This window comes from Crinia signifera, chromosome 1 (assembly GCF_055691185.1).
Source record: "Crinia signifera chromosome 1, ASM5569118v1, whole genome shotgun sequence".
NCBI lineage: Eukaryota > Metazoa > Chordata > Amphibia > Anura > Myobatrachidae > Crinia > Crinia signifera.
This window is the reverse complement of record NC_139217.1, coordinates 395,735,857-395,747,985: the sequence shown is the minus strand read 5'-3', so window position 1 is coordinate 395,747,985 and position 12,129 is coordinate 395,735,857. Positions and strand designations below refer to the sequence as shown.

General features: G+C 42.8%; 1 protein-coding gene across 5 annotated transcripts in view; it reads right to left on the bottom strand.

Moving 5' to 3' along the window:
• SEMA6A (semaphorin 6A) overlaps window positions 1-11,284 on the bottom strand; it is a 190,393-nt gene extending 179,109 nt beyond the window's left edge. For 3 of the 5 annotated variants that reach the window (XM_083151611.1, XM_083151612.1, XM_083151613.1), the window contains exon 1: window positions 10,862-11,281. The gene's annotated coding sequence lies outside the window, so the exon portion shown is untranslated. Of the gene's footprint in view, window positions 1-10,861 lie in introns of all 5 variants that reach the window. The other 2 variants (XM_083151614.1, XM_083151615.1) reach the window with 2 other exon arrangements.
• Window positions 11,285-12,129: the final 845 nt, after the last annotated feature.

Here is a 12,129-nt window from a genome sequence, read left to right as displayed (position 1 = left end):
TTGAGATAAAGCATTTTGGAAATGGAAGCAGATGGCAAGCTGCACTCAGCAGGGGTTTTATTCATTAAAATATAGTCCCACCAACAATGTACAGCAACACTAAGCATTGAGCAGCCACGTGCCCAAATTTGATGCCACATTAACACAGCGTATGACATATTCCAAGCAAATAGGACTTTTTTTTATTTTATTTGTATTTATTTTTAAAGAGGTATTTCCTGCCCTTAGAAGGGTGAAACAAGACAGAATTATGCTAGGTGCACACTAGATGATGTCTACCCAGAACAATATCGTGGGTGACAGAACCTGGCATTGGCAAGTGTATACATGGTTGCCGATGAGGCAAAGATGGAGAGACAGAGGGGGGGGGGGGGGGCAGCATGGCATTGCCAGCAGCATCATCCGATTGAGCTCTATGTATAGATGATGGGGGATGTCGTGATCAGGCTGTGTGAGCACGCAGGTGCTAAAGATGTACACATTTCGACAATATGAGTGACTTATTGTTATTGGGCAAATCGCTTAAATTAAGGTCTAGTGTGTACCCAGGTTTAGCCTTTACGAGGATTGTTCAATATAATGGATAATAAATAACCACTAGTAGATAATGGTCATGTTTACTCATGACTATGATATGTTTAAATTGATTATTTTTATTTAGGTACTTTAATTGCCAATGTAATCTGAATTTTTTTTTCAATCTGGAACATGAAAAAAATAATTCTTTTTTTAAATCTTGTTTCCATCTTCGACTTCTATTTGTTTATGACAACATGAACTTCCTTGTGAGGCCTAAACTCTAGTCATTAGCGAGGACATTTATCACTGGTTGTGATGAAAAGCATTCTGCGCCCTCCCTGAAAGATTAAGGTAACTCCGCTCCCCGAGCAGTGTTTCTTTTTTTTAATTTACAAGAACAAAGAAAAAAAAAATATCCTGGAAAAACACATATCAGCTGGATGTTCACATAACAAGGTCCATAGAGACACATCTAGGAATTGCCTCTTTTAATCCAATACTGAATAATGTTGGATATTGCTCTGTTCTTTTCAAGCTCAGCTACTGCCAAAATAACTGCAAGGCTTGCAAGTCCTGTTATACAGACAGCTTCCCCAAGGCACCCCAACACTATCTGAGGCCCCGGCGCTATGGCAACCGCATAAGAAAGCAGTTTCCATGATTAATAGATGAATATCAGGCAAACAGTTTCACTAGCTAGCTAGGCCATCATTTAAAAGATGCTAAAGGAATTAACTAAAGAGCAGACCATGTGAAACATCTGAGAACTGGAATAGGAAACGCAAACACAGAGTACGGATTTTCAATCAATTGATCAGTGCAGCATAACAGATATGCAACTCTAATGGCTAAAGAACAGACTACACGTTATCCCTTTGTTCTCACAACAGCTGCCTAGTAATTACACTGGTATGAAGACAACACAGGAGTTATTATAGGTGACAGTCTCATGTCCGCCAATGATCACAAACGATTATGGTGAGTATTTCAAAATATCAATATTACCAAGTAAAGAGGGAACCCATGTCGGATTGATTACATGGGTTATAACATTGAATATAAAGCATCATTGGCATACAGTACCACCTCAGTTGTGGTGGAGGGTCTTATTACACTTATGTGCAATCGATGAGGACTACGTGTTTTAAAACACAGATGTTATATCTGAAAATCTCCAAGCGCCACTGAAATATAACAATTTACACTGCATTTAGGGGGTTATTTAGACCTGATCACAGCCCCGCGATTTTGGAAGCGGAAGACTATCATCGACTGCTCATGCGTACGGATCGCATGCATGCGTGAGGCCATTCAACAACAAAAAATCCAGTGTCTTTTCTGATGGCAAGCCATTCGCAAAATGGAAAAACGGAAAAAACGCAGGCGTAACCAAGCGTATTCAGGGAGGGTCTGTGATGTCAGATCTGGCCTCTATCAGCCTGTGTTTATCGCACAGGCCGAGTAGGTTCTGGGTTACGCACAGACTACACACAGTGGAGAAATCATTCGATAGTGAGCGAGTTGCGGAAGAATTTGCAGTTACTCAGCCTGATTCTCGCAAGCAATTTGTGGCACAGAGCGGGATTTCCCTCTGGCAGGGCGGAGGCAATGTCACAGGCCTGCATAACCCCCTATACTGTATAGAATCACAGAAACTGTGTCTATTTGCTTCAGTTACACATTGATTGTCATTTACAAATAGCTTCCACTAGGCGTATTAAGGCTCACTGGCCATTGGTTGCTAGGGGACACCCCAAAATGCACTTTCATTAGTAAGAAACCCCCATAGTAAGTTAATAGCAGCGGAAGTCTTTGAGAAAATTGTAGAATATATTACAAATGCCTTAAAGAAATTCACCACTTAACCCTTAGCTATGGGGTAGTGTTCATTTTAGCAAACCTAGCTCCATCTGAATTCTTCAAAGATCTTGTATGTCCCAGATATTTTATGTATAGTTCTTCCCTTGAGAGACCATAGTTAAAAAAAAAAAAACATGTCTTACATGAAACGTAACAATAGTTCACCCACATTATATTTTACGGAGAAACTCTAGTTCTGAAAATAAGAATATTTGAGTCTACTCTAAATTGCTTTGCAGGCTCTCTTGTTAAAGCTGTACTACAACATACTCAAATATTTTATTTTTATAATATATATTGCAATCCCAATTCCCCAAAAAACAGGGGGTGGGGGGGTCATATTTGGGATTATAACTAGTCCACCCATCACCCACGCATTTTACTGGCAATGCCAGGGAAAACTGGCTGCAGGGAGCCCCAGATATAGGGAGGAGTAATTATCACACACACATGTTATACAATAGTGGCAATGTGGGATAGAGGTATCTTTTGTTCTGTTATTGGGACAAAGCCAGTACCAAGGTCTATATTTATTTAGCCTTGAAATGATAAGCCTAGATAAAAGCATGTAATGATCTGCAGTCCCAGATATACTGAGAAATATAGTGTTCTGTTAATAGGGAAAAATAGAGTGAGTGCCTAATTAGGAACCTCAGACTCTTCTATTCCCTGTTACAGCTTCTGTCGAGGTCACCCGAAACACTGAAGAGGAGGCGCAGCTCACAGAGAACTGATGGCCTGCATTCTTCACGCATTCTGCCCATAAACTGGCTACTTCCATTTAACCAAGACAGTACATATGTACTGGGTGGCAATATAAGTATGTCATACTGTATGTACTAAGTGATGGCGCAAAGACAACGAAAACATGATTATTTACTGACTTTATAGCACATTATACAAAATGAACATGCTTACGAATACACAATGATCCTGATTCAGTAAGGCTCCCTAAGCAGTGGTCAATCGTTGCTTAGCGAGCCCCTTAGTACCGCCCGACCGAAATACCGTCCCCGCTCCCATCAACGAACGGCACGGAGAATGTGTAATTCGCCAAAGCTCTTCATTACCGGCGTTTGCACATGAAATGCGCTTGCGCATACCTTGAACCATTGCCGATGGGGCACAATTCGGACCACACTGAGTGATCCTGAATCAGCCCCAATGTATTTTCCAAGGAGATATAGTCATAGTGGTCTTCATGTGGTTAATTTCTGCATAGGTCAAACAATTAATGTAATACATTTTTGGAAAGCAAGTGTGCAGTCTGCTTTGATATATTAAAATAATATGTCAGTGGTGAATAACAGGCAGTGCTATTTTTGTAGGAAAATAGGTTCAGGAACTGTGGGCGGGGGCAGAAAGTGGGCGGTGATGTGGGAGGAGCTACAAAAGGGGCGGGGCATTACATAAAAATAGAAAAGAAAAAGAAAAACATAATTCCTCACTCCGTCACGCTTATTATACATATGCCACACACAGAGATTTGCATTATACATATGCCCCACACCATGATGCCCATTATACATATGCCCCACACTTTAATGCTTATTATAAATATGCCGCGCACAGAGATGCCCGTTATACATAAGGCCCACAGAGATGCCCGTTATACATATGCCACTCACAGAGATGCCCATTATACATATGCCACTCACAGAGATGCCCATTATACATATGCCCCACACTTTAATGCTTATTATAAATATGCCGCGCACAGAGATGCCCGTTATACATAAGGCCCACACAGAGATGCCCGTTATACATATGCCACTCACAGAGATGCCCGTTATACATATGCCACTCACAGAGATGCCCATTATACATATGCCCCACACCGTCATGCCCATTATACATAAGCCTAACACTGTCATGCCCATTATACATAAGCCCCACACTGTCATGACCATTATACATAAGCCCCACATCGTCATGCCCATTATACATAAGCCCCACACCGTCATGCCCATTACACATATGCCCCGCTCCGTAACAGTTATTATACATGTCACACACAGAGATGACCGTTATATATAAGGCCCACACCAAGATGCCCGTTATTCGTATTCAGGGGTGCACGGATTCAGCTGTGAATCCTCATTATGGCTATTACAATTTCATACTTATCTTGGGATACACACATGCAGGGACAGATTGGGACACACACGTGCAGGGACAGATTGGGACACTCACGTGCAGGGACAGATTGGGATACACACATGCAGGGACAGATTGGGACACACACATGCAGGGACAGATTGGGATACACACATGCAGGGACAGATTGGGATACACACATGCAGGGACAGATTGGGATACACACATGCAGGGACAGATTGGGATACTCACATGCAGGGACAGATTGGGATACACACATGCAGGGACAGATTGGGATACACACATGCAGGGACAGATTGGGATACACACATGCAGGGACAGATTGGGATACACACATGCAGGGACAGATTGGGATACTCACATGCAGGGACAGATTGGGATACTCACATGCAGGGACAGATTGGGATACACACATGCAGGGACAGATTGGGATACACACATGCAGGGGCAGATTGGGACACACACATGCAGGGACAGATTGGGACACAAACATGCAGGGACAGATTGGGACACACACATGCAGGGACAGATTGGGACACAAACATGCAGGGACAGATTGGGACACACACATGCAGGGACAGATTGGGACACACACATGCAGGGACAGATTGGGACACACACATGCAGGGACAGATTGGGACACACACATGCAGGGACAGATTGGGACACACACATGCAGAGACAGATTGGGACACACACATGCAGGGACAGATTGGGACACACACATGCAGGGACAGATTGGGACACACACATGCAGGGACAGATTGGGACACACACATGCAGGGGCAGATTGGTATGCTGGGCAGGTCTCCAACTGACCTGTCTCCTTAGTGGCTACATAACCCCTCCAATAGGCCAGTCTACAGTGATTGGGGCAGCATTAAGTTAGAACTTACCAGGCCACCTCCAGCCCATCAGTCATCTGCGCCCTCAGGCAGGCAGGCGGAGGGAGAGTTAATCCTTGGGGCGGTCCAGACATGCGGGCGGGAAAGAGCAGTAAGAGAGACAGGCGTGCGCCGAGCGGGACAGCGTGTCTCGGTGGGTGTCGGGCGCGGGAGTCACCATGGATGCGCACTGACACTGACTTCAGGCGCATCCATGGAGAGGAGGTCAGGGGGCGGTCGCAGGAAGTACATCTTCCTTGCCGCCGCGTAAACAGAGATTGCAGGCAATCTCTGTTTATTGTGCTGCAGCCTGCGCCCGGCGTTGAACTTCCGGAACGCCGTTCCTGGTGAGGTCATTTTTCAACTGAACTTCAGGAACGGCGTTCCGGACCGTTCCGCCACAAATATAGCCCTGATAACAGGGGACCAACAAGTATATCACTCCAGTTTAATAGATTCCAGTCCTTTTATTTAAACACACACAAGAATACAAAATATATTGTAATTAATATTGGAGAAGTGTAACTTTGCAGCACAAGAGCACCCGGCACTAATTTAATGGCCAGTATGGCTGCCAAAAAGAGGTAAGGTAAACAATATAGCAAATTCTGTTGTGGACTCATTTTAGTGCTAGCCTAATTTAATTTCCCCCTCAACCTTTAAAATAGACAAAGTATTTAGCTCCAACTTCTTAATATCAAAAATTCTACTAAAAAAGGCCATTATTTTAGTAAATATGTAAAAACTATCTACAAAAATGGTATGACAATAATAGGTTTCGAAAACAAACCATCCCTGCAATTCACAGTGCCTCCACCAGGGGAGCTGTGCACAACCCATTGAATAAAACCTATTTTCTCCTATGTACATCGTCAGTTACTGAAGAATACTTAAACACATCTAATCAAGTTTACATGTTTCTATTTAAATGTTGCAACTGCAATAATGGTCTATCACTGAATATTAAACACTATCTCAATTTAGGGTTAAGATCCCGTGCTGGCTGTATCATGAAGAGACAATACAAACAGGTTAGGTGACATGCTGTATATACATGGTATCTTTTCTTAACATGGCCTCTTGCCAGTTGGTAGTGTTATCAGAAACTACATTCTGGTTTTGATACAATGAGAAGGGGAACAGGCCAGCAGTCGCTGTATCTGTCAACTCTATCCCTTTTACAAGTCATACTGAGGGGCTTGCAATGAAAAGGAAGGAGTTCCCTTTGTCAATTAGAACAACACACAAACAAATTTGCTGTCATGTACACAATTGCATAATTGGATTTATGACAGGATATACACACTGGCAGGTTTTGCAATAAAGGCACCTACTTGTCTAAATCCTCCATCCACCCCCATCCATCCATCCCCTATACATTTACCAGGCAAGTCTACCACACACCAATGACAAGCTCAGTAGAGTCACAATCTGCTGTATCTCCAAGTAGCAAAGTAACACAAATCCATGTGTCTTAAAACAATATATATATATACTGCATATAGATTTCATCTCATGTCCATTTAACGAGCTTGCTGAAGCTAATCACACAACAGATCAAACCTAAACAACCTTAGTAGATGTAAGAGCAAAAAAACATATGCCTGGCAATCTAATATAACAGATAAAATAGGTCCTTGGAGATGCAATTCTTCAAATTCATTAAAACATGCCAATTGCCAGATATTATCTCTTTCTTGTGATATGCGATACATTGCTACTACATCAGCATTTACAGATGTCTATGAAACCCGAATGTTTAAACTAGATTATCAGCACATTCGCACGTATACTCGGATTTAGCAATGAAAACATTATTCTGATTAAGAGATTCACAATGCTTAAAGTTATTTGCATTGAACAAAAGGGACTACAGCATTAGAACAAGCATTGACATTAACTTTAAATATATGTTATACCTATAAGGTTTGAATACATACAGTAGTTGTTCATTTACAATGCAGCCTAATTAACCCTTTCAGTGCCAACCTCTCTGTGAGGGGGGTTCACAATATCCGCTGCAAATGCCAGTGTCTCTCACATTTGTTATAAAAATTCAAATAAAAAAATGTGTAAAAAAAAGATGATGTTACCTATATAAGGTAAACATTAAAGGTCATTATGATGAATACATATGTCTGCTTGCCAATTTTCACACTTGGGTTAATCAATGTGTAGGCACCAGTTGAAAAAATGTACTTTGATATTCATTCAAATCTTTACAAACCCAGCAGCACCAAGACAGATATAGAGGGGTGTTCATCAGAGCTTGGAGGGAGAAAAAATTGTAAGAGATAAAGTAAAAACCCATCAAATCAATCATTTTTCAAACATACCCTGTAAAATGTAAGGCAGAAGCTGATTGGATGGCACTTTATCTCCAGCAATTTTATCGCTTTCTGAGTTTTGAGAATTACCCCCCCCCCCCCCCCCCAATAAAAGCAAAACTGAGCTTTGGGGGGGGGGGGTTGTTTAATTCTGTACAATAAAAACCATAAGCACCTTTAATACTAAAATGAAAGCTACTTGGAATCAGAACAGGACCAAGCTGTTGGCTAAACACAAATCAATCCCATTTACTTTTCAAGATTGGAGACAGAATTCTGTCTGTTTAAAGTTAAGTTAATAATTAACGTTTAAAGCACTTGCCTTGGGAACAATTGCAGCCAGAAAAGGGCAAACAGCAGACCTTTATGGTTGCCTTTTCTATTTTAGTTCAGGGCAATGAGTATCCAGTAATACATTGGTCTTTCCCTTAATCCAACCACACAACAAATCTGCTGTCAAGCTCCCTAAAATTTCAAAAGTGGTCTGGAACGCCCACAAGTGTATTGCTTGCAATGCATTGACCCAGATAACGTTTAAACAGTCCTTCTATTTTTTTACATGTTTATTAGTTTGGAAATAGTAAAGACAAATCAATCCTTTGTACAGCAATAAGGAATGACTCCTGGCAGAACAGTTATAAACAGAAGCACACTTATGGGAAATAAGCATTTTTATACTGTACGGCCATTAGAAGATGCTGTGGGCACAACTGACTTGCTATGAGCAGTGAAACCGTTGGGTGTCCAGATTACAAGGTAATGCAGACACAGAGCAGACACAGAGGTTTTATGCAATTAACTTTTGTTGTATCTTCCAGGCACCACGTGTGTTTTCCACTCTAACAAGCCACTAAAAGATAAATGTGTGTTAATGCAATGATTCCAACTTCTATGTCCTTATTGCTCTTTGGGAACACAGGGGGAAGTGCCCATATTGCTTCATTAGCAGTAAATAGTTTCTTACATGGATTAAACAAATAAGGGGCATATTTATTAAAGATTGGAGAGAAATAAAGTACTAACCAGAGTCAGCTCCTCAAACACAGCCTGTCAATGACAGGAGCTGATTGGTTGGTTTTATTGTCTAGTTATTCTACAGTAAAAGGTACACAAATACATCTCTCCACCCAATGGCATTGATAGATCTCTGACAGTGGGTCAGTAGCAGTATGTTTTCAGGGATTTCTCAGAGCTCCCCAAATCCATCCCAGACATTGAACTACAATGATCTAATTTCCCTACAGGGCCCCTCTGGGAGTACAGCAGCCCACACCAGCTCCCTGACTTTCTGCTCCATTTCCCCGAATGCACCAGGCGGAACCAAGCTCCAGAAGGCAGCCGGGGAAAACAACACATGGGGGGATTTGCAGCCAGCTTCCCTCAGCTCCTACTATCTCCTGTTCACATTCACAGCCAGAGCACTTAAAGGACATTACTCTTAGATGACTGCCTCTCTGCACATGGTAACACAGTGCAGCAGCTACCGGGCATTTCATCAGCGAGCAGCCGGACGCAGCGCCCAGGCGCTATTATTATTATTTTATTTATAAGGCACCACAAGTGGTTCGCAGCACTGTATATGTGGTACACTTGGCAGCATGGTGGTGTAATGGTTAGCATTACTGCCTCACAGCACCGAGGTCATGAGTTTGATTCCCACCATGACTCTAATTGTGCAGAGTTTGTATATTCTCCCCGTACTTGCGTGGGTTTCCTCTGGGTACTCCGGTTTCCTCCCACATCCCAAAAATATACTGGTAGGTTCATTGGTGCCCAACAAAAATTAACCCTAGAATATCTGTGTGTGTGTGTGTGTGTGTGTGTATGTACATGTGGTAGGGAATATAGATTGTAAGCTCCACTGGGGTATGGACTGATGTGAATGTTCAAATATTCTTTGTACAGAGCTACGGAATATGTATGCGCTATATAAGAAACTGCTAATAAATAATAATTCATCCTCCCCAACCATGGGTGCCTTGACAGATTAGTGTTTTGGGTCAGGTCAACTAGCTTGTAAGATCTCTGCTTGCTTCTACGATGGACAATTGTATATGTTAATATAAGTATGATATAGAAGTACTCCAAGCAAAACTAAAGTGTTGAACACACTGCAGTGCCCCCAGTTCACATTATGCCACACGGAAACATCCATTCACAGATTCCACAGTCCCCCCCCCCCCTTCTACTGGTGATGTAGCTATGTGTGGGGGCCCCTTAGTGTGTGTGGGGGCCCCCTGTGTCCGGGGGCTCCTGGGCACCAGCCCTCTTGTTACTCTGTCACTGGTGCTGCCCCTACTAACTGCACTATGAAAACTTAACTAAAGGGCTTGAGGATATCTAGGTAGAACAATACACACTGTGCAATAGGAATGTTTGCTGTGCAATAGGAATGTTTGCATTAAGGAATCTTCTCTATCATAGAAGAGTCCCACATTGTTCTTCCAATAGCCTTTATAACTGCAGTGTGCCAGAATATATTTTACTAGAGAGAGATACACTGGAAACAGAGATACAGGGGTGGGTGCGCCGGGCAGCACAGTCAATGGTTCATCCCAATGGTTTCATTGCAACTTTATGCTATGCAGGGGACGAATGAGGATACTGTGGGTAAGGGGTAACAGGGTAATGCCCGGAACTAGGGAGAGGAAATGTAGCTGGGTTTGATGCAGTAGCTATTTACAGCCGACCCCATCGCGACCCTTTCATCCAAGTTAAACCTTAAAGTGCTTGAGGGGTCTACGCTGATGCACAGAGCCCACCGCCAGACAGGGGACAATCAGCCCATCAGCAGCAATTAGCTACCCCCGGGCCACTCACAAGTTTCTCTAATGCACAGAATGAGCATTTGCACGCTTGGTTCCGAGACAGTCACTCACAATGCTAGGAGAGGGAGCAGATCCCCCCCAGACCATCCCTGCCTTTGTATCTGTGTGGGAGACAGAGAGCTGCCTATGCCTCCCTCTGCCTGCACGTGAGAGCTTGGGCATCTGCCCACATGGACTTGCATAGCGCCAGCATATGCCGCTGCGCTTTACAATGGACTGAGAGAGGTATGGTCTCTAGTTAAAGAGACAGCGTGACATGCAGTATAGGACCACAGCATGATCTGACACACAGACTACACACACAGAGAATAGCAGAGCACCGTACCTTGGGAACATGCAGAGGCAGTGCAGAATCAGGGCTAGCTCATGTACAGTCCCATTAGTAATCCACTGAGAGGGATCCCTCTGGAAAAACGGATCCAATGTGCTCTCCTTTGCAATCCTTAGTCATTACTACACATGGGATGCTATTTGTATCACAGATGCTGCACTTGCGATTGCGAGAGAGATCAGAGATCACTGCTATTCCTTCCTCTAATAACAATCCAAATTCCACAATGACTCCAACTCAGATAAAGATGCCTTCAATAGGATATGCTTGTATGGGAACAAGTCAGATCTGGTCTGTGTGCTGGATAAATGGGATAAAGCTTTCACCCCAACTCCTGTGATTGCCCCTGGTTCCCGGCAGGAATAAGCAGCCCTTCTCTTCCTCGCACTAGCAGCAGCTCATTGAACTGTATTTGGTAAAGAGTTGGGAACAGCCTCTCTCCTCACAGGCCACGCCCACTCCTTACAGCGCTCCAAACTCCTCTGCTACGGGCTGACTGTGCTGTTGTCAAAACCGGGAGCGGATCCCGACAGTCTCCTGGATCAGGCTCTGTCCAATCACATTATACTGCGAGACATGTGCAACAATAGAGTGCAAAAATAAATAAATATCCCAAATGAAACAGTTCACCGCTTTCCTTAACACATAATCAGATTGTAACTCAATTACAAAACTGCAACGCAGAGCATTTTGTTGCTCAGTTGCTGCCTTGGAATGATGAGTATGCTAATTCTACAGAACAATAGGTCATATCTGAGATCATATTAGCAGCAAGTGGATGACTGATATCTATCGCTTTCCCCAAGTGACAGAGCATTGCATCCAATTTATTCAGCAAAGTGTTGGGCATATGCTAGCAAGAGGTTACATTTGTTCTGCAACCTGATTCATAATTTGTTCCTGGAATAAAAATGGATCATATGATTGAGTAATATTACGCCTATTATCTGTTTTGCCGAGTTAGGCTCATTCTAATATAGCAGGGGGAAAAAAGCAGCCAGTAATTTGAAAAGTAGAAGTGGTACATTTGCTGGTTGTAAAGGGAAATGTTTTCCATTATGCCCTTATCTCCGCTAAACACATGCAATGCAATGAGATTTTTCCATTTACTGATTGACTTCTCATTTATTTTCACGCTAATGGTGACACATATTTACAAAACAGCAGCTTAATACTGCTTGAGGCAGACCATACAAGCAGCACTCTTAATAATGTTGTATTTATATTATTACAGAAGTAGTGTGTGTGTGTCATAGGGATTT